We start from the raw sequence: 23,477 nt of genomic DNA, 5'->3' as shown, positions 1-23,477 counted from the left end.
CCAAGCAAAACTTGAACCCCAGACCCACTGAAGAGCAGGACTCAGTCAAACCCAGTGTGCCACCCCACCCCCCTCCTCACATTTACATTTACATGTATTCATTTAACAGATGCTTTTCTGCAAAGCGATGTAGCTCTCATAGAAAATACAATGTGTTCTTTACATTAGCAGGAAGAGACACTTAGATGCAGATGTGTGATTCTTAAGTACAGTTTGTTTCTCTCCACTATATGAACCAATGTTCATCACATGAGTAGCTGCATACAACTCAGAGTATCAGCGAATCCTGATCACCTTCCTACTTTTTTTTTTTTTGAGATACACAAGCATTTACGTTACATTACAAGAATACCTGTGTAAAGGCTTTTCTGGGCATGATCATAAAGTTAAGGTGCATGAACATTTACACCGTACATGAACTTCAGAGATCTTGGAGTTTTCAGACCCTTTTTAAATGTGGACAGAGATTCAGCAGTTCTGATTGAGAGGGAGAGGTCCTTCCACCACAACGGAGCCAGAACCAAGAACGTTCGTGCTTTACGTTTTGTGCATGGGACCACCAAGCAAGCAGATGTGGATGAGCGAAGCAGTCTGGTTGGGGTGTAGTGGTTGATCAAGTCTTGTAAATAGCTAGGAGCAGGTCTTCTGATGCATTTGCAGACAGAAATGTTACCTGGCTACACCTGTTATTTGCTCCTTTATCAATAGATGAAACTGGTAGTGGTTATCCATTTTTTTACCATCCTCTGCATGAAAATAAATCATTGCTGAAACATTGAAAATTCCCCTAACAATGTTTCACCAAAAACATTAATATTCTTCAAAATATCTGAATAATTAAAAATGAACAGAGCATGTATGCCACGTCCTCGCCGCCGGAGCAACGAGTCACACCTGAAGCTAGTCTTAGGCAGACGCATAAAAGGCTGAGTAAGAACAAGGACTAGTGCAGAACCTTGTTAAGCCTTTCTACTAGCGTACTTCTTGTGCTACCTTTTGTGTCTCCCTTACCTCTCCATCCTTTGCCCAGTACCCTTATTCCTCTCCTTTGCCCTCCATGACTACCTTTGGATTATCGACCTCTCACCCGTTTACTGACCGTGTCTTTTGGATTTCCTTGTTATCGACATATGCCCATCGGAGACCGTCACCTGTCCACCGACTACGAGTTTGGATCGTCAAAATAAAAGTTTATTTGCTCCGCACTTGAGTCCGACCACTTCCTTCCGGAACTGCACCACGGCAATGTAAATCACTTGCTTTGTTAGATTACACTGTAATGCATTCTGCTTAAATTCCAGTAAATTGAAATAAATATGTAACAATTTCATTATATGTGTAAACATCTGCAAGTGATGATAGGTAACATGTCAGCTTACCCACATTATTTAGATATTCTGTAAAAATCCTGTAGATGGACTACAGAACTGCTTTTAAAATTCTTTTATTTCTTGCCAGCAGTGCTGATGAACAAATTTATCAGCTAAAGGCAGCCTTTCTTTTAATTAGTAACAGAATTCTGTTAATTAATAGCACTGCTGTCTCACAGCGCCTGGGTACTACAAAAGGATGTGGGTTCAGTCCCCACTTAGTCTGTGTGGAGTTTACATGTTCTCCCCGTGTCTGTGTGGGTTTCCTCCAGGTGCTCTGGTTTCCTCCCACAGTCCAAAGGCATGCCGTTCAGGTTCCCGCATAGTGTGTGAGTGATGGAGAGAGTGTATGGATGAGTGACCCATGTAATTAGTGTATCTAGCAGTATAAGTCACCTTGGTGAATAAGGTGTGTGGGCTGGTAACACTACATAGAGTTTGTTGAAAGTCACTTTGGAGAAAAGTGTCTGCTAAATAAATAAATGTAAATGTAATTATGAATTAACTGGACAGCTGGTAGTGTAGTGGTTGGATTTGCTGTCTTTGGTGCCAAAGGTCGCAAGTTTGAATGTCACCTTTGGCTGTAATACTGTTGAGCGAGGTACTCACCCTCAGTTGCTCCAGTAAAATTACACAGTTGTATAAATAGGTAAATAATTGTAAACTTCACATTATAAGTTGCTTTAAAAAAAGTGTGGGCAAAATGAATAAATGTAAATTTTAGTCATGGGAGCAACTGAAAGACAGTCCAGCAGTAAAATAATCCTGCAGTCTTGATTGATAGAATAAAAATTTGCATGTAAAAATATTATGTTTGCAAAAGAAACCTCTTGTCTACAAGTGATTAGTTCTTGTACATATGAAACATTATCCATTTTTGTCATCTACATGCAACATTCAGTCTGCAGTTATTGTCTTGTAGTCAGAGCTGCGTGAATTTACATTTTCCTTGATGGTTTGTAGGTGCTGTATAGAACAGCTGACAACATGGGCGTTGTGCAGTACATAAGTAATGAAAGACTATTATGACTCCAGAAGTACAAAGTAACTAAAGCAAATAGAAGAGTATGAGACAACATGAAAATATAATTATCTTCTGTTGAATACAGAATTTTCCCTTTAGGTAAAATCACCCACAAATGTATTATTTGACCCACATGGCAAACTGGTATTTCGATAACCTCACCAAACAATTTATTACATTTCCTTTACTTGGAACATGTGCCAACCATGAAGAACAGCTACATTTAGGTGATGCTTTTCTCCAAAGTGATTTACACTGTTATCTACCATTATTTACCCATTTATACAGCTCGGTAATTTCAGTGGAACAATTTAGGGTAAATACCTTGAACAAGGGTACTACAGCAGGAAGGGGGATTCAAACCTGAGACCTTTGGGTCCAAAGAACAGCTGTCTGTGCTCTGTCTTCTATTCCTCCTTCACTCCTTTTGATATTCAAATGCTGTCCAGCATAAGTAATTTAGTAATCTGTCAAAGCATCTTAAAGATATGTGTACAGTGTACAGTGTACTGTGAGGGAGGCTTTTGCTGTACTGTACTTACCATAGTGCATGCCCAGCAGGTGTCATCATTACCTCAAGGACCAAAGAATCATGAACGAATGAACTGAAATGAATAAATGTGATGTAAATCCTTGTGGTTTAAACAGTACAATATGTAAGTTGACTTACAATGAGGTTGTCAGGAAGAAATTCGTTATAATCCGAGGACTACCTGTTAATAAAGTCTTAATGCATCATTAGTAACATTTCACTGCACCTCTAACAGTGTAATGTCTGTGTGGGAAAGAAACAGGTAATGATCTTTTTTACTTTATTTTTTACATCATGAACATCCGTGAGCCAAACCATCAAAATGTACCCACCCAGGGTATATCCTCCCTCACACCCTGTGCTTCCTGGATAGACTTTGGACCTACAAGAGCCTGCACTGGACAAGTGGTTATTGATGAATGAATGAATGAATGAATGAATGAATGAAATATAACATTAAAAACAAGGTATATACAGTATAACTTCTGTTAGAAATTTTATAAAATGTGTCATTGGCATGCATAAGAATACCTTTTCTTCCCATATATCCATTTTAGGTGACACTTTTTTGTCTGGAACCATTTTTTTAGATTAAAATAATGATAATTCTTTTACCTCCCAACAGAGACTGAACAGGATGATATCATGAAATGCATTAATCAGTTATGTGAGAAATTGGTGTATTTACATTACCCGACATTCAACAATGACAAAAGACATGTTCATTGCATATTTCCCACAGTCACATAGGAACCATAACGAAGAAGCAAGAAAGACACACATACACTGGCTGAAGCCACTTGTCCTAAGTGGGGTTGCACCAAACTGGAGCCTAACAATAAAAGAGGGCATAAGGCTGGAGGGGACATAAACAGGACTGGGTGCCAGTCCATTGCAAGGCACCCCAACCAGGACTCAAACCCCAGACCCACCTGAAAGCAGGACCCGGCCCAACCCGCTGCATTACAACAGGGTTGCGGGGAGCCGGAGCCTAACCCGGCAACACAGGGTGGAAGGCTGGAGGGGGAGGGGACACACCCAGGACAGGACAGGACACCAGTCTGCCACAAGGCACCCCAAGCAGGACTTGAACCCCAGACCCACCAGAGAGCAGTCAACCCACCACGCTACTGCGCCACTGCACCTCCATCCAAGAAAGACAGCGACAGCCAAATACCTGCAGAGAGTGAGACAGCTCCTGAAGAACCAGCTCAATAGGAAAAACAAGATCAAAGCAATCAACATCTATACCCTACCAACCATCAGGTACCCAGTCGGTATAGTGAGCTCGTCAATGCAGGAAATAGAAGCTGCCAATGTCAGGACCTGGAAACTCCACATGATGCATGGAGGATTCCACCCGACATCCAATACTCAGAGACTGTACACCAGTCAGAAGTGAGGGGGTTGGGACTTAGTGAGTGTCAAGGACACTATCCTGGATGAAACACAGAGCATCCAGAAACATGTCAGAATAATGTCGCTTGGGGGTGACCTACTAAGAGAATGCCTCAGACAGCACCCAGCAGGGCAGATGGTTAAATAACCAACAGAAATGCCATGGCAGGACAAGCCCCTCCATGGACTGTTCCACTGGCAGACAGCAGAGGTGACTGGAAAGGGCTGCACTGAAGGACTGCACTGATAGCAACACTCATACAACAATGTCAAAGCTCAACAATCGTAACAACATCCGAGCAGGCTCTTAGCACTAGGCCAATAGAAGCAGGGGCTGACCATACCAGGCAGGACTCAAGGTGTAGATTCTGTAAAGAGGCCCCAGAGACCATCCAATACCAAGTGGCAGGGTTCAAGAGGCCAGTGGAAGCACCATAGACTGAATGGCACAACCATGTGGCTGGGATACTGTACAGAAACATCTGCATTGAGTATGGGTTGGAACTCCCCAGGTCCAAGTGGGAGACACCGTGGAAGGTGGCTGAGAATGACAGGGCTAAGATCCTGTGGGACTCCAGATCCAGACCGTCAAGCAAGTATTGGTGAACCAGCTGGACCTTACGGTGGTGGATAAAGAACAGAAGATGGCAGTGGTTTTAGATGTAGCAGTCTTGAATGACAGCAGCATCAAGAAGAAGGAGTATGAGAAGCTAGAGAAGTACCAGTGGTTGAAGGAGGAACTGGAACAGATGTGGAAGGTGAAAGCCAAAGATGTCCCAGTTGTGGTGGGAGCCCTCCAGGCAGTGACACCAACGCGGGAAGAGTGGCTCTAACAGATCCCAGGAACAACACCAGAGCTCTCGGTCCAGATTCAGAAACGTGCAATACTAGGAAAAGGGAAGATACTGTGCAGATCCCTCAAACTCCCAATCATCTGGTAGAGGGCCCGTGATTGGGGGGAGGGAACCACCCAGAGGGGTGAGGCAGAATTTTTATATATATGCAAGACACAGATACCAGTCATTAAAATAGCTGCCAAAAACTGACTCTTGTGTACTGCTCACAAAATGCGTATCTATACCTGTAAATAAATAATCATGTGTCACCTTCCTGCATTAAGCATTATATTTATAGGCCAGACCTGCAGCAGATATCCCTAACAGAGACAGGCACCCGTCACAATCAATCACAATTATCAATCAGAATATCAGTCACAATTATCTCAGTAAATAATAGCACATTTCAACAAGATACATTCATACTGAGCTATTTCTTTATTTATTTATTTCTTTGGGGAGGGAATGACACTCCATGAAACTCCTTAGACATCAGATTTATGTAGCTAGAACTCTGTTGAGCCTTTATTCAACTTATTTACAGTGTTGTAATATACACCTTTATCTTTATAGCAAAGAAATGAAAAAATCACAGGCTTTCTGTCTCCATTCAGAAGGTGGATAAAATAACATTCTCCATAATTAGCTGTTTATTATATTACTTCTGAAACAATTTGAAAGAAGGCAAACAATCAGTGCCAATATCCAAGTGCTTGATCACAAATACTGAAAAAAGTACAAAAAGTACCAGAAAAACTGAATCAATACTCCTATGACCAAGTCTCAACAAGAACCATATATCATGTCTTCACAAAACTATTATTTATGGAAGTACTGCCATATGTAATTTACTTATACCCAGGGCCACTGTGCAAAAATGCATAACCTTCAGTAATAAGCACAAAACCTTGACCCCTGAGCAGTGAATAAAAAAGTTGCATGATCTGATGAGTCAACTTTTGCACTTTTTCCCACCCGTGGGTGGGGTTTATACTTTCAGAAAACCAAAGAATGCCATCAACCCACATTATGTGCTCAAGATATGAAACAAGGTGGTAGCTCTCAAAGGACAAGGACCAGCATCTAATGGAATCCTTATATAACAGGCAAGAAATATGTAGGAACATGTTCCAGTAGGTGACCATATGCATCGTAGAAACAGTTTTCCCCCTTATAATAGAATATATTAAACAATGAAATACAGACGGTCCCAGAGTTACGATGGTCCGACTCACGATTTTTCAACTTTACGGTCGTAGGATAGCGACACGCATTCAGTAGAAACTACTTCAAATTTTGAATTTAGACTTTTTCCTGAGCAAGCAATGTGATACCCTCTCATGATGCTGGGCAGCTGGGCAGCAGCAGCGATCCACATCTCCCAGTCTGCCATGCGGTCGCTATTGTATGCAACCGATACTCTACAGTGTTCTGTGTTGCCAGCGTTTTTTTGGATACCCCCTGTATCTAGGTTGTGTTTTGTGCATCCATCATGTCTACAAAACACCCATGTGTGTCTCCTGCTACTGGCGAGAAGAAGAAGAGGAAGGCAATCACTCTTGAGGAAAACTCAAGATAATTGCCCAGCATGAAGGCGGCAAGCCCGTAATAGCCATAGCACGTGAGCTTGGACTTTCGCAATCGATGATCTCGACCATCTTAAAGGATGAGAAGCGATGATGTTCAGTAAGTTAGCTGCATTGAATGCATTTTTGACTTACGATATTTTCGACTTACGATGGGTTTATAGGAACGTAACCCCGTCATCAGTCGGGGACCATCTGTATACTATTATATGTATTTTACTTGTGTAATGTAAATTTAAAAAAATAGGAATGCGATTAAGAATTGTCGATATTCAGATAAAGTTTATTCTGCTACCTGTGTGATGAACATTGATTCAGAGCGTGGAAAAAACAAACTGTACTTAAAAATCACACGTCTGCATCTATATTTCTCTTTCTGCCAATGTAATGAACACGTTGTATTTTCTCTGAGATGTGCATTGCTTTGGAGAAAAGCATCTGAATGAATACATGTACACGTCATGTAAATTACTGAAAATTGGGAAGTACTGGAATGTAAAGGGTAGGGCACATTTTTACCTTTTATACATCAGAGAAAGGCTTTCTTTCCTGAAGAACGGTTCAGTAGTCCACATACAGCTGAGGACTTGTTTGACAATATTCCAGAAAAGACTGAAACTGTTCTGAGGTCTAAGTTACTAAACTTTTCATATGTCGTATCCATTTCTCGATCAGCTTTCTGCATACTCAAGTTGTACAATGACTGTAAATATAGCCTATAAATTAATACTTAAATAAATTGTATACATTTATTTTCACCTGTTTATTCTCACCTTTTTGTGACGGCGGGAGAAAGCTGCCAGTGGAAAACGATATCGGTTTGTTTGTTGGTTGTTTCAAGCTCTACACCTGGAACACAGAACTTGATTGATGGCTTTCATTAGGGGGCTGAATTTGCCGGGGTGAGAGGGGTGAGCGTGGCTGTGACACACTACTGCGGTGAGGGTTTTTCCTCCTCAGCGCTGCTGTTTCCACATGCCTCTCACATCCTCCTCAGTAAAACACGGCCGGGCAGCTGCATTCTGCCGGTGGAATACAGCGTAGGAATCTCATCTTAATTTGACACGTAGCAGTTTGTTTTCATTGTAGGACACTGCTGCAGTACTGAAATGTATACACTCAGTTATTCGTTCTTTTTTAAGCACGACGCTACTGCTTCAGATAAAAGCAGGGCTGTAACAAACCTGGCAGGATAAAGCAGCACAGGACTTTTACACAATGAAAAAGGCAGAAAAATAAAATTAAAAAAAAATAAATAAATACAAAAAAACTGGACTTGTACCCAAAAGGTTGCTTCTTAAATCTCTTCCCCTTAGGAATAATAAAATTCCATAAGTGAAATATCGTTTCTCCAGTTGTTCAAAGCTACAAGGGAGTGGTTAAGTAAATTAAATTAAATTAATACAGCAAGTATAGATCATTCATAAATATATTTTATAAATATATTGCTAGAAAGCTTTGAAAAGTCCTGGTTGTGGGACGTAATTGCTTGTGTTATAAATGAGCGGCGAACCTTAAGCGGGGACTGAGGGGGTTGTGCTGGTGGGTGACGGAGTCACAGGGTGAGCAAGATAGTGAGCGAGTCTGGATAAATGGGATTTTTGTTCTGGATGTTCTTTTTCCCTTTTGTCGGAGCTCGGTTAAAGGTGAAGAGAAAGGTGCAAGACAGCACTGTCAGACTGCGCTTGTTTTATTGCTGTTTTCCTAAAGACTGTCAGTACAGACACTTCTACAAATGAGCTTCCTGGGCGCTGGCACAGGAGCAGTGGGAGAATGATGGGCACATACAGGCATTTGTTCCTAATGCTGCCTTCCTGGCTGTACGCGAGGTATTGGCAGGAGTCTAGTCTGGATGAGTTCTAATCTGCAACATTCGATAGGGAAAGGAAAGACTCATGGTTCAGCTGTTGATCATTTTATGTAACTGAATATTCTGCATTTTGATTTCTTGCAGCTTCTAGGGAATAAAATGACCAACTACTCTGTCAAGTGACTCCCCTGCCTGCAGCTTCAGGCATATTTGTAATAAGAAGTCCACTTAGAAATTTGTATTAAATTGTATGACAATTCAGAGCCGTGGGGGTGGGGGTGATGGTGCAGCAGGTTTGGCCGGATCCTGCTTTCCGGTGGGTCTGGGGTTTGAGTCCTGCTTGGGGTGCCTTGTGATGGACTGGCGTCCCGTCCTGGGTGGGTCCCCTCCCCCTCCAGCCCTGCGCCCTGTGTTGCCGGGTTAGGCTCCGGTTCACCGTGACCCCGCTTGGGACAAGCGGTTCTGAAAATGTGTGTGTGTGTGTGTATTTATTTTAATTATATTTATTTTATATACTTGACAGATATTTATATTTTATATGTTTTATATATGCTTCAGACAGCGTGTGTACCCAAAACCAAACTACTCTCAAGCCATTTTTTTGAACAACAGTGGGTTTAATGGAATACCGATTTATTACGGTAACAAAGTAACATATAACTTTATATAGCTTGTTTTATCACAAGGCGAGAAATATACACACACACACACATTTTCAGAACCGCTCCTCCCATACGGGGTCACGGGGGAACCGGAGCCTACCCGGTAACACAGGGCGTAAGGCCAGAGGGGCAGGGGACACACCCAGGACGGGACGCCAGTCCGTCGCAAGACACCCCAAGCGGGACTCGAACCCCAGACCCACCGGAGAGCAGGACTGCGGTCCAACCCACTGCGCCACCGCACCCCCTCAAGGCGAGAAATAATTTTATATTAATTTTTTCAAATTTTTTAAATTTCTGACTTGTGTATCCCAACTTCCATGACGAACGATGAATAAACTCTTATCTTTTACTCTGTGCATTACCACATAATCTAATATGTATCTGCAAGGTAACAGGTGCCAATGGATTTTTCGTTTTTGGTTACGTGCTCTCCTCCGTGAACCGCCACCTTACCGTGGTGGAGGGGTTTGAGTGCCTGAATGAGTCCAGGAGCTATGTTGTCTGGGGCTATATGCCCCTGGTAGGGTCTCCCATGGCAGACAGGTCCTGGATGACAGACGAGACAAAGCGCGGTTCAAAAACCCCTTATGACGGAAAAATCGAGGCTTTCGTTTACCCCGCCCGGTATGGGGTCACCGGGGCCCCACCCTGGAGCCAGGCCTGGGGGGGGGCATGCGAGCGCCTGGTGGCCAGGTCTATGCCCACGGGGCCTGGCCGGGCTCAGCCCGAAGCCATGACGTGGAGCCGCTCTTCGGTGGGCTCACCACCTGCCGGAGAAACCGTAAGGGGCCGGTGCATTGTGATTTGGGCGGTGGTCGGGGCCGAGTGCCCGGCCGACCCAAACCTCGGGCGCCAACTCTGGTTTTTGGGACTTGGAATGTCACCTCACTGGCGGGGAAGGAGCCTGAGCTGGTGCGGGAAGTCGAGAGATACCGTCTAGATATAGTCGGGCTCACTTCCACTCACAGCTTGGGTTCTGGAACCAATCTCCTCGATCGGGGGTGGACTCTCCACTATTCTGGCGTTGCCCAAGGTGAGAGGCGGCGGGCTGGTGTGGGCTTATTAATAGCCCCCCAGTTCAGCCGCCATGTGTTGGAGTCTACCCCGGTGAATGAGAGGGTCGTCTCCCTACGCCTTCGGGTCAGGGAACGGTCTCTCACTGTCGTTTGTGCTTATGCGCCTAGCGGCAGTGTAGAGTACCCGGCCTTTTTAGAGTCCCTGGGGGGCGTGCTGGAAAGCGCTCCCACTGGGGACTCTGTCGTTCTACTGGGGGACTTTAACGCCCACGTGGGCAGCGACAGTGATACCTGGAGGGGCGTGATTGGGAGGAACGGCCTTCCTGATCTGAACCCGAGCGGTGAGTTGTTATTGGATTTCTGTGCTAGTCGCGGTTTATCCATAACGAACACCATGTTCATGCATAAGGGTGTCCATCAGTGCACTTGGCACCAGGACACCCTAGGTCGGAGGTCGATGATCGACTTTGTAGTCGTTTCTTCTGACCTTCGGCCATATGTCTTGGACACTCGGGTGAAGAGAGGGGCTGAGCTGTCAACTGATCACCACCTGGTGGTGAGTTGGATTCGATGGCAGGGGAAAAAGCTGGACAGACCTGGCAGGCCCAAACGCATAGTGAGGGTCTGTTGGGAACGTTTGGCGGAGGCCCCTGTCAGAGAGGTCTTCAACTCCCACCTCCGACAGAGCTTCAACCAGGTCCCGAGGGAGGTGGGGGACATTGAGTCTGAATGGACTATGTTCCGCGCCTCCATTGTCGGGGCGGCGGTTCGGAGCTGCAGCCATAAGGTCTCCGGCGCCTGTCGCGGCGGCAATCCCCGAACACGGTGGTGGACACCGGAAGTAAGGGATGCCGTCAAGCTGAAGAAGGAGTTCTATCGGGCCTGGCTGGCTCATGGGACTCCTGAAGCAGCTGACAGGTACCGACGGGCCAAACGGAGCGCGGCTCTGGCAGTCGCCGCGGCAAAAACTCGGGCTTGGGAGGAGTTCGGTGAGGCCATGGAGGAAGACTTTCGGTCGGCCTCAAAGAGATTCTGGCAAACCGTCCGGCGACTCGGAAGGGGGAAGCGGTGTTCCACGAACACTGTTTACAGTGGAAGTGGTGCGCTGCTGACCTCAGCTGAGGATGTTCTCGGGCGGTGGAAGGAGTACTTTGAGGATCTCCTCAATCCCTCCGACACGCCTTCCGTAGAGGAAGCTGAGGCTGGGGACTTGGAGGGGGACTCGTCCATTACCCTGGCTGAAGTTGCTGAGGTAGTCAAAAAACTCCTCGGTGGCAAGGCTCCGGGGGTGGATGAGATCCGCCCCGAGTTTCTCAAGTCTCTGGATGTTGTGGGGCTGTCTTGGCTGACACGCCTCTGCAGCATCGCGTGGAGTTCGGGAACGGTGCCTCTGGACTGGCAGACCGGGGTGGTGGTCCCTCTTTTTAAGAAGGGGGACCGGAGATTGTGTTCCAACTACAGGGGGATCACACTCCTTAGCCTCCCTGGGAAAGTCTATGCCAGGGTACTGGAAAGGAGAATCCGACCGATAGTCGAACCTCGGATTCAGGAGGAGCAATGCGGTTTTCGCCCTGGCTGTGGAACACTGGACCAGCTCTATACCCTCACTCGGGTGCTGGAGGGTTCGTGGGAGTTTGCCCAACCAGTCCATATGTGTTTTGTGGACCTGGAGAAGGCATTCGACCGTGTCCCTCGTGGCATCCTGTGGGGGGTACTTCGGGATTATGGGGTTCGGGGCTCGTTGCTACGGGCTGTTCGTTCCCTGTATGACCGGAGTAGGAGCTTGGTTCGCATTGCCGGCAGTAAGTCAGACCTGTTCCCGGTGCATGTTGGACTCCGCCAGGGCTGCCCTTTGTCACCGATTCTGTTCATTATCTTTATGGACAGAATTTCTAGGCGCAGTCAGGGAACGGAGGGTGTCTGTTTTGGTGGCCGCGAGATCTCGTCTCTGCTTTTTGCGGACGATGTGGTCCTGTTGGCTTCATCAGGTCAAGACTTGCAGCGTGCACTGGGGAGGTTTGCAGCCGAGTGCGAAGCGGCGGGGATGAGAATCAGCACCTCCAAATCCGAGGCCATGGTTCTCAGTCGGAAAAAGGTGGATTGCCCCCTCCGGGTTAGGGGGGAGTTGCTCCCTCAAGTGGAGGAGTTTAAGTATCTCGGGGTCTTGTTCACGAGTGAGGGAAAAATGGAGCGGCAGGTCGACAGACGGATCGGTGCGGCGTCCGCAGTAATGCGGTCATTGTACCGGTCTGTTGTGGTGAAGAGGGAGCTGAGTCGTAAGGCGAAGCTCTCAATTTACCGGTCGATCTACGTTCCTACCCTCACCTATGGTCATGAACTCTGGATCATGACCGAAAGAATGAGATCGCGGATACAAGCGGCAGAAATGAGTTTCCTCCGCAGAGTGGCTGGGCGCACCCTTAGGGATAGGGTGAGGAGCTCAGTCACCCGGGAGGAGCTCGGAGTAGAGCCGCTGCTCCTCCGCATCGAGAGGAGCCAGTTGAGGTGGCTCGGGCATCTGTTCCGGATGCCTCCTGGACGCCTCCCTGGGGAGGTGCTCCGGGCTTGTCCCACTGGGAGGAGGCCTCGGGGCAGACCCAGGACACGTTGGAGAGACTATGTCTCCCGGCTGGCCTGGGAACGCCTTGGGGTTCCCCCAGAGGAACTGGAGGAGGTGTGCGGGGAGAGGGAAGTCTGGAGGACTCTGCTCGGACTGCTGCCCCCGCGACCCGGCCCCGGATAAAGCGGAGGAAGATGGATGGATGGATGGTTACGTGCTATTAAGCACTGCTTCCTTACACCATCTGAACTCAGTCTGTGTGGAGGTTGAATGATCCCCCAAGTCTCTGTGGTGGGTGTCTGCCGACGGTGTACTCCACACCCCTCGGGGTTTGCGTTCAGGGATTCCAGGATAGGCTCTGGACCACCATGACCCTTATCAGGACAAGTGGTTAATGATAGCGGTGTGTGAGACAACAGTATATCTTATTCAGTATTTCCATATTTTAGAATTTTGAAACAATCCAACCAGAATAGCTTTTTCTGTCTGGAAATCATATACCAGAGAAATCAAATATGCCGCTCTGGAAACCTTGGAGAAGAAATTGATACGTAAGAACTGGCTCTTAAGCTTCCGCATTGAGTGTTATTTCAGCATCACTGGGTTTATTTTCTGAAGATTATACTAGTGACTGGATTTAAATTTTTTAATAGAATCCACTCCTTCTCTGGCATATTCCGCTGTTATAATATGTTTCATGCCATTAGTAGCACTCAAAAAGACAAATTGGGGACATTATAAATGGCCTAATGTTAATTTATTTTAGGTGTTGAACTGGTTAATATGTTTGTATGCCACTGGATTTGACTGCCTTACAGACCCCTGTGTTCAGAGACTCATTTTTTTTTTACACCCACCTTTTTTGGTCTGGTGAGACCTATGTTATTAATCAATGCTCATAATGCAAAACTGAAAAAAAAACAATATCCATTACAAAGTTACAATAATGCTTCTGTGTGCTGAGGTTTGCTTTTGCTCAATTTCACTAATAGCTTTTTATAGTGAATGTGTTGTGCATAAAAACAGGTGAGCAGATTTGGAATGAATTGATGTCATCGTTTTCCTTAGATAAACATGCCTTGAAAATAACAATAACTTAATAAAAGTTAAAAAATAAAGACAATTCACCCAAAGATAATCAGTTTTCAGTGCAGTGTGATTATAGTGCTATAGATAGTAGCAGCATAGTATTAATAATATTAAATAATAATATTAAATAGGAGGGTGTTAATATTAAATACAGTGAGGAAGTACATGAGTTGTTCAGGCACAAGTTTGAATTAACCTCAGTCCTCCAACAAGGACATGTGTTTCAGGTGATATGTTGACTTTAAATTGCGTGTAGTGTGTGGCTACCCTGTGATGAACTGGTGTGTTAGGGATTGTACGTTACGTATATGTCTCGCTAGGCGCAAATATTGCAATGCACTTATGAAACGATAGTAACCGTGCATTTTATTTGTGAGTTTACTATGAGTTTATGTTTGCAGCTTCATTCTCTTGTACTTTTTTTCTCTTCATTACTCTGCTGCAAATCAGCAGGCTGGACAATGTGACCGAGATTTAAACTAATTGATAGCACTGCCATTCTTGTTTAGGGACCTCCGAAATGAAGCGATGTGCTTGACAGAAAAGCAAAAACAAGAGAAGAAATAAAGTTAGGAATGGTTTACAATATCAGGGATACTGCTAGTTAAAAGGCTTCTTTGTTAGAATTACACCATGTGAATATAGTCGCAAAACAATTCTCTAGTGTTTCAAGGCCCATTTGCTGACTGTTTTTTAATAGAAAAGAAATTGCGAGTGGTTACATGTTCCAAGTAAAAAAAAGAGAAAAACTCCAAACTTATGGTTTATGGAAACTTGTTGTGGAAAAATATAGCATCCATAATCATCTAAATAGCTCATAAATAGCTAATAAATTGTGATAGTTTCCTTTTGATATATGCTTCCTAGTATAAACTCTAGATGACAAGGGTTGTAACTGTTGAAAACTGATAATTGGTAGAAAACACATTTCCAATAATAGTGAATAAATTCTTGCCAGTAAGACAGTTATTTTTTGTTAACTTTAAGCAACATTAAAACTATTTTAAAATTACTGAAAAACCTTCTGGCCACTTTCAGCTTATTTATCCCATGTGACCCATCCATCCATCCATCCATCCATCCATCCATCCATCCATTATCAGTAATTGATTTTTCCAGTACAGGGTCACAGTGGTCTGGTGGGAGGCATAAAGTGAGAAGAAGGCATAGGATGTGACACAGGGTACACCCTGGAGGGGAAACCAATCCATCACCACTCAGTCGCACAAACTCATTCACTCTCACACATACAAAGGTCTGTCCAAACCACTCGCCCCATGCGGGACACAGGGAACCGGAGCCTAACCTGGCACACAGGGCGTAAAGCCGGAGGGGGTGGGGACACACCCAGGACGGGACGCCAGTCCGTCGCAAGGCACCCCAAGCGAGACTCGAACCCCAAACCTACCGAAAAGCAGGACCAGGACCAGGACCAACCCACTGCACCACTGCACCCTCTGTACAAAGGTCACCAGGTCACCTAAAATGCAGGAAACAGGAGCACCCAGAAGAAACCCATCCAAACATAGGGAGAACATACAACTCCACATAGACTTAGGCAAATTCAGCCCCATGTCTGAACCCATAAACTGTGAGGCAACAGTAATACCTGCTGTGCTACACCCTGAATTAAGAATATAGACTATGGAATATAAACTATATACGTATCTAAATGGAACTAATTGCTACAAATTTAGCAAAATATTCAAAGCATAAGTAAAAGATAATCAATACATGTGTTCTACCCATTTTCCAGACCACCATATACTACACTATAAAGGGTATTTAAGTCTATTATACGTAACCCCCTTTTCAGTGATGGGTCAGGGTCTATTTCTTGATAGACCTAATGAAGAACATTGCAGTGTTCATTTAAACTGAATAAACTGTAATGGAAATAATTCATTTGCAAATGATCTGGAGCTGAATATAGTCACTTGAAAGAAATACTTTATAAAATTAAATTAGTGAATCAGCTTACAGGCTCTTGGTCTCTAAAATTTCAATGTATCTGCCACAAAGAAAAGTCAATTAAAGACCAATGAAAGCGTACAGTTCCACCAAATTGCCTCACATGAAAGATTTTATGTAAGCCCAGAATGACTTCATTGAGAGGAATATCTAGACATTAGCAAATGCAGATTCAGTACATTTGTCAGAAAATGCCTCATTCACATCTGCCTCGTTCAGATCTCTAGAGAGAGTCCCTGGATAGTTCTGTTCACACTGCTAAAATAATTTTTGATCCCAAAATTCAGCTGTTTACATGAGCTGTGGACTTGCACGAACCTGAAAATGAACTCTAATACAGGTGGTCCCCGATTTACGATGGAGTTACGTTCCACAAAACCCATCGTAAGTCAAAAATATTGTAAGCTGAAATGTATTTAAAACACCTCTGCATGACGGAGTGGGAGATGCGGATCACGAGAGAGTATTGCACCGCATATCGTTTGCCTGGGAAAAAAATCAAAATTCAAAATTCAAAATTCGAAGTACAGTTTCTACTGAATGTCTATTGCCAGCTCAATAAAAGCCGAAAAAATCGTAAAGTCGAACCATCGAAAGTAGGGGACAACCTGTACAGTGTTGCAGCTGAGGATGATGAAAAAATCGTAAATTATTACAAATGTTAAATAATAATAACACACACACACACACACAGACATTGACTGAAGCCGCTTATCCCGAGCAGGGACACATCCAGGACGGGACGCCAATCCATTGCAAGGCATCCTAAGCAGGACTCAAACCCCAGACCCACCAGAGAGCAAGCACAGGCCAAATAATAATAACACACACACACACACACATTTTCCGAACCGCTTCTCCCATACAGGGTCGCAGGGAACCTGAGCCTACCCAGCAACATAGGGCATAAGGCCAGAGGGGGAGGGGACATACCCAGGACAGGACACCAGTCTGTCGCAAGGCACCCCAAGCAGGACTCAAGCCCCAGACCCACTGGAGAGCAGGACCCAGTCCAACCCAGCATGCCCCCAAATAATTATAATACGTTTTAAATTATTTAATTTTACAAATTAAATGCTCTTGGCAATGCCTTGGCTAAGCCTTGTATAAACTCTTTGGCTGTTGTGGAATATACTATTATTTACTCTAACTTGTATGTTGCTTTAGAGAAAGTTTATGCAAAATGCATGAATGTAACGTAATTAGAACAAGTGTCTGGATCTGTACTGCAAGGATGCAGCACCACTTTTCCATGAGAAGTTTCATGAGAAGTTTTTTTGATGACGAGGGTGCGGAGAACTGAAGCTCTGCTCCAGGCTTCCATACGTGCTCCATAAGGTTGGACCCTGGTTACTAGAAAGACCACGGAAACTGCTTTTCAAATTATTCTTTTATCACTTATCCCGTGTGAATGAGAGAGTCATGAAAGTATTGATTCATCCAAGACCGATTGGAATCACTCAGAGCTGCTTTGTATTTATTGACATTTACCAACCCACTGAAGATGTCAGTGGACCTGAAATCCACCATAACAGAAGGTCCAGTGATCTAACCACAGACTTTTTTCCACTGCTCAGTAGACTAAGTCTTGTAGTCTATGCACCATTTAACCCGCAAAATAACATTTTAGCCGTAACAAAGCTTTTGTATACCATGACACAACCTTAATGTCTCTCTCTATAAAATACTGACCTCTTGAAAAAAAATTCCATTTTGTTGTAGAACGACCTTTCCAATCAGTGGATCCAGAGCGGTGATTTTTTTTTTTTTTTTGCACCTTGAATCTATATATCAACATCAAGGAGTTTGTACTTTTGTCTACAGTTGTCACTCTGACTCCCATACCGGCATAACTGTTATGCCGGTATGGGAGTCAGAGTGGCACCCAGAGACTCAGGATGCCTGGATGGTGCAGGAGGACATGGGTTTGATCCTTGCTCAGTCTGTATGGAGTTTGCATTTTCTCCCTGTGTCTACATGGGTTTCCTCCCGCAGTCCAAAGACATGCTGTTCAGGTTCCCCATAGTGGGTGAGTGACAGAGAGAGTGTGTGTGTGTTCCACTCATGTATGGATGAGTGACCCAGTGTAAGTCACCTTGGTGAGTAAGGTGTGTGGGCTAGTAACACTACATGGTATCCATTGTAAGCTGCTTTGAAGGAAAGTGTCTGATAAATAAATGTAAGTGGGAGTAATTATTGAACAGTATTTCTCTTTTTTATAACACTAACAAAGCTTGCTGTAACCCTATAACTCCCCCACCAGTTGTCCAAGGCAGCACAAATGTTGATAATTACATGTTTTTGCACAAAAGCCATTTCCTCTCTTTGACATAATCCCACATTGTTAGAACCATAGAACAGCAGGAATTCAATGCTCCGGCTAAACTTGTGAATTGCACCTCCAGCATTTCACACATCAGTTCTAATCCTTTGTCCACAAACATGAAGTTCAGCAGCAAGTCACATCATTTAAGAAATCCTGCTGAAAGGATGGTGCCCTAAAAAAAGCTTACTGTGTAGTAGTTTTTCCAAATGAGAAAGTTATATTTTAAAATACATAGTCATGTATGGGGATGTGGTGGAGGAGTGGGACAGTGGGTTGGACCAGGTCCTACTCTCCAGTGGGTCTGGGGTTCAAGTCCTGCTTGGGGTGCCTTGTGACGGACTGGCGTCCTGTCCTGGCTGTGTCCCCTCCAGCCTTATGCCCTGGGTTGCTGGGTAAGGCTCCAGTTCCCCACAACCCCCTATGGGACAAGTGGTTCAGAAACTGTGTGTGTGTGTATGTATATGTAGTCATGTACAATGGGAGTGTGGGGGTGTGGTGGTGCAGTGGGTTTGACCGGGTCCTGCTCTCTGGTGGGCCTGGGGTTCGAGTTCTGCAGGGGGTACCTTGTGATGGACTGGCATCCTGTCCTGGGTGTGTCCCCTCCCCCCCAAGCCTTTCACCCTGTGTTGCCGCATTAGGCTCTGGCCTGCCATGACTCTCCTTGGAACAAGTGGTTTCAGACTGTCTGGGAGCAAGCAAATTTTCCTCATCTCTTCAATAAAAAAAAAAAATCAGTTCTTCATGGAATAGAAATGTTGAACAACTATACTGTATAACTCAAAGTATTCTGTTCAAAATCCAGAGCTATTCTTTGGGTTTTTCATTTTACTTTTGTCTCTTCTTCCTATTTAGATTACATTCATCCATTTAATTGACACTTTTGTCCAAAGCAACATGCAATGAAAAGCTACGTACAACTTTTTTTTAATCCGTTTTTACACCTGTGGATTTACCAGAGCAATTTATGGTGAGTACCTTCCTCAAGGGTACTGCCGCAGTAGTTGAGATTCAAATCAACAACCTTCAGAACCACATGCAACAGATCTAACCATCACACTACCCACAGTCTTTCAGCTACAATTTCTTCTGTTACTATTATTTGTTACACTCCCATGATCTCCAGAGTGCATGAAAAACATGTAAATGTCCATGTTCATAAATTTTGTGATTATAAATGTTGAATAATGGATAAACCATTTTGCAGCTACTCCTGTAACGTGCCTTGGTTTATTTGGTGGAAAGTGGCAAATTAACTGTGCTTTGAATCACACGTTTGTGTCAAAGTCTCTTTCTGTTGGTGCAATGCACTGATTGTATTTTTCTGTGACATGTACGTCGCTTTGGAGAAAAGCATCTGCTAAATGAATAAATGTGCATTAAAAATGTAAAAGTTTTATTGTTACTGGTGGCCACTACAGACATGTGACAAAATAAAGAAAACATTAGAGAAAATGATGGGTATTATTATAGAAAAATATCAAAAGAAGGAGCTTCTAGATAGCTGTGGTCCTCAAGATAATCAAGCATTTATCACCCCTTGATAAACAAGTTCATATATAAAAATACAAAGTGAACCAAACTGCTGATTATGGTGGCTGCCACAGCTCAGACAAGGCACTGCAGTGACTATGGTTCATTTTATGAGGCATTTTGGCAGGAGCTTTAATGACAAGAACTTGCCCAACTTGCTGGTATTTATATTTATTTATTTAGCAGACGCTTTCTCCAAAACGACTTCCCCTGAACTCTATGTAGCGTTATCAGCCCACACACCTTATTCACCACGGTGACTTACACTGCTAGATACACTACTTACAATGGGTCACTCATCCATACATCAGTGGAACACACTTTCTCTAGCACTCATACACTATGGGGAACCTGAACAGCATGTCTTTGGACTGTGGGAGGAAACCAGAGCACCTGGAGGAAACCCACACACATACGGGGAGAACATGCAAACTCCACACAGACTGAGTGAGGATCAAACCCATGTCCACTCACACCACCTAGGCACTGTGAGACAGCAGTGCTCCTCATTGTGCACCGTCTCAAAGAGATGGGTATATAATTCAAAGCATCTGTGTCATGTTGTTAATCTTACCATCCCGTCTCCCCTAAGTGAGCAGTTAGAGCAGGAAGTGTATGTGAATATTACATTATACTTTCCAGTGTCAAAGTACATGTGTGCATCTATCTGAAAGAGTGACTCTTTCTCCAATTGTATAATATTCGAGTACATTTCTTGTGTTAATATTTATGGAGGAATGACATTTTTCTCTCCATGTATTTATGCCATTTTTGTGTTTTTATCCAGTTTACTGAATATAATAGAATACATTTTTTCTATTTTCCAGGACAGTTAGTGCCGCTTTACAATTTTTTAGCGGACAAAGTGTAACGGGAGTGGTGTTTCTTAAAAATTTTTGAGTAACGTAATATGGTCACTTGGCTCCAGACCACTGTGAACCTGTTCAGGACAGGTGGTTAATGAAAATGGATGAATGGACAGATGGATGGAACATGGTCTGTATTTTTATCCTTCTATGTAACATTAATTAGAGCCAACAAAAAACTTACAACCTGAAAAATGTGATTCAATCTATCAATCAATCACTTGGCAAGCAGCGTCCTCCCGTCATATTTATATTTCATGCAGCTGGTACTGAAAGGGCATCAAGAGAATTGGTGATGAATATATTATTCAAATCTTTCTCCCAAAGGCACTTGTCAGACTCTTCTGAAAGCACTGTGTCAATAAATCTGGTCTTTTTATTGCAGCAAAACCGCTAAATGCAGTGTGCATCTGGTCTTTTGAGAATGCTCATGAATTAGAGATGCTGTTTTATCATATATACTGAAAAAAATGGATGCACCCAGTCTGTGTGTTAACGCCATCAAAGGACTTTTGGATTTATATAATAGGGTCACTTGGTGAAACAGCAAATAATCTTTTTAAGCAAAATTACCCACACAGTCAACATAATGCTAACATTCTTTAGCTTAAGATTCGGTGGAAATCAGTGACCCAAAATGAGCAAAGTATAATAATGAGTCAGGCCATGGGGTCAAGGAAAAACGGTTGACTGGATCCCTTGCGCTGGAGTGCCATATAACCCAAGAAAGGTGCACGTACTTTCAAACCTCAGTGAAAGCAATGTACCACTGAAACAAATTGATTCAAAGAAGCTGTAGATTTAAGTCATTTACACTGGTTATGGTAACCATGTATCCACTCCCCTTAAAAAAAAATGTCTAAAAGTGGTTAAGGAGTGCCCTATGCCTCCCACCAGACCACTGTGACCTTGCACTAGAAAAATCAATGACTGATAATAGATGGATGGATGGAGTTGGTACGTTCTTCCCTGTGTCTGTGTGGTTTTCTTCTGGGTGTTCTGGTTTCCTCACACAGTCCAAAGACATGCTGTTCAGGTTCATCCGTAATGTGCGGGAGATAGAGAGTGTGTTTCACAGATGTGTGTGAAATATATATGGGCATTAAGAGTTGGCACAAAGAATGTTCAGACTGTTCTGGATTTTTGCAGACCCATGTAATTGTAATAATAATAATAATAATAATACACACACACACACTTTCTGAAACGCTTGTCCCATTTGGGGTCGCGGGGAACCGGAGCCTACCCGGCAACTCAGGGTGCAAGGCTAGAGGGGAGGGGACACACCCAGGACGGGACGCCAGACCGTCGTAAGGCACCCCAAGCGGGATTCGAATCCCAGACCCACCAGAGAGCAGGACCCGGTCCAACCCACTGCGCCACCGCGCCCCCATAATAATAATAATAATAATAATAATAATAATAATAATAATAATAAGAAGAAGAAGAAGAAGAAGAAGAAGAAAAAGAAGAAGAAGAAGAAGAAGGGGGTTGCAGTGGCACAGCAGGTTAGGCCTGTGCCTGCTCTATGGTGGGTCTGGAGTTCGAGTCCCGCTTGGGGTGCCTTGCAATGGAGTGGCATTTCGTCCTGGGTGTATCCCCTCCCCCTCCATCTGTTGTTTGTATTTGGTTGTCAACTTGTAATTGCTGATGAATGATTGGCATTGAGTTTAATTGTATAATTTGAAATGCGATTTATAGAACTGCCACTAGATGTCCATACGTTAATTACGTTCCTTGGTCTTTTTGCGTAAATGAAAAAAGAAGTAGTGAAGAAGAGTTTGGCTCAGAGTGTACAAGTGGAGCGACGGATATTTGTTGGTATTTTAATTAAATGTAACGTTTTATTAGAAACCCAGGAGTCAGTCTCGTCATTTGCGAACTTGGGAAGCTGCAACGTGGTTCGTGACAACAACACCATCCCCACACTCTGTGTTTCCAGGTTAGGCTCCGGCTCGCTATGACCCCATGTGGGACAAGTGGCTTCAGACAATGTGTGTGTGTGTGTGTGTGTGTGTGTGTGTGAGATAATAATAATAGCAACAACAACTTAGGAACATTAATAAAGTGGCAAGACTCATGTTTAGATTCTGAAAATGTATCAGTTACTATATAATGTACCCTGAAGTGTAATTTTTAAAGCAAGACAAACAAGTCATAAATCATCGGACAAAAATGACAAAATGATTTAGCCGAAGCACTTTGACAAGCGATTTTTCTGAGCGCGCTCGCATGACTCCCAAGGAGAACAGTGTTCTGGGCAGCACGCCCCCTGCACCGCTTGTAAACTCCAGCGCGCGACTGACGGCAAAGGTGAGCGGAAAGACGACATAATGCGAAAACAAAGCAGCCCCTATTCGAGTCACTACTGATGATGTATGTTTGAAATTATGCCAGCATTTTAAGGCCACTCATCAGAAATGTGGAAACATTGGCATTCTGATGGTGTAATTCACTTTTAATGTATTCCCTGTTTCTTTGTCCAAACTCTCCACAGGGCCATGGAAAGGAGACGTGTCAGGCAGTTGCTAATGAATGATGTACTGTGGCAAGTGCTACAAATGAGTCGTTACAGCGACATCCCCTAGCGAATGCAGTCTCATGTACTTTTCATCAGTTGTCACTGCTGCACTGCAGCCTGGCCACCATCCAAGCGGCAATATCGTGTTTAACTGGGCCTCATTTCCGCAAGCTGGGGGACTGGAAAAATTAAATCTCAAAGCACTGAATGCAGGGAGAGAATTAGATAATTGTGGCAATTTTGCCATCAGGTCCCTTTCTTCTCCTGCACTTATTATCACTGATATTATTTCTGTTATTACTGATGAAATATGATAATAAACTGGCAGACAAAATTGCTCTGTTTTTCTGAGGTTAGGACCATTCTTGCAAAACCAG

This window comes from Scleropages formosus, chromosome 17, assembly GCF_900964775.1.
Source record: "Scleropages formosus chromosome 17, fSclFor1.1, whole genome shotgun sequence".
Classification (NCBI taxonomy): domain Eukaryota; kingdom Metazoa; phylum Chordata; class Actinopteri; order Osteoglossiformes; family Osteoglossidae; genus Scleropages; species Scleropages formosus.
The sequence above is the reverse complement of the archived record's forward strand: the minus strand, read 5'-3'. Positions refer to the sequence as shown.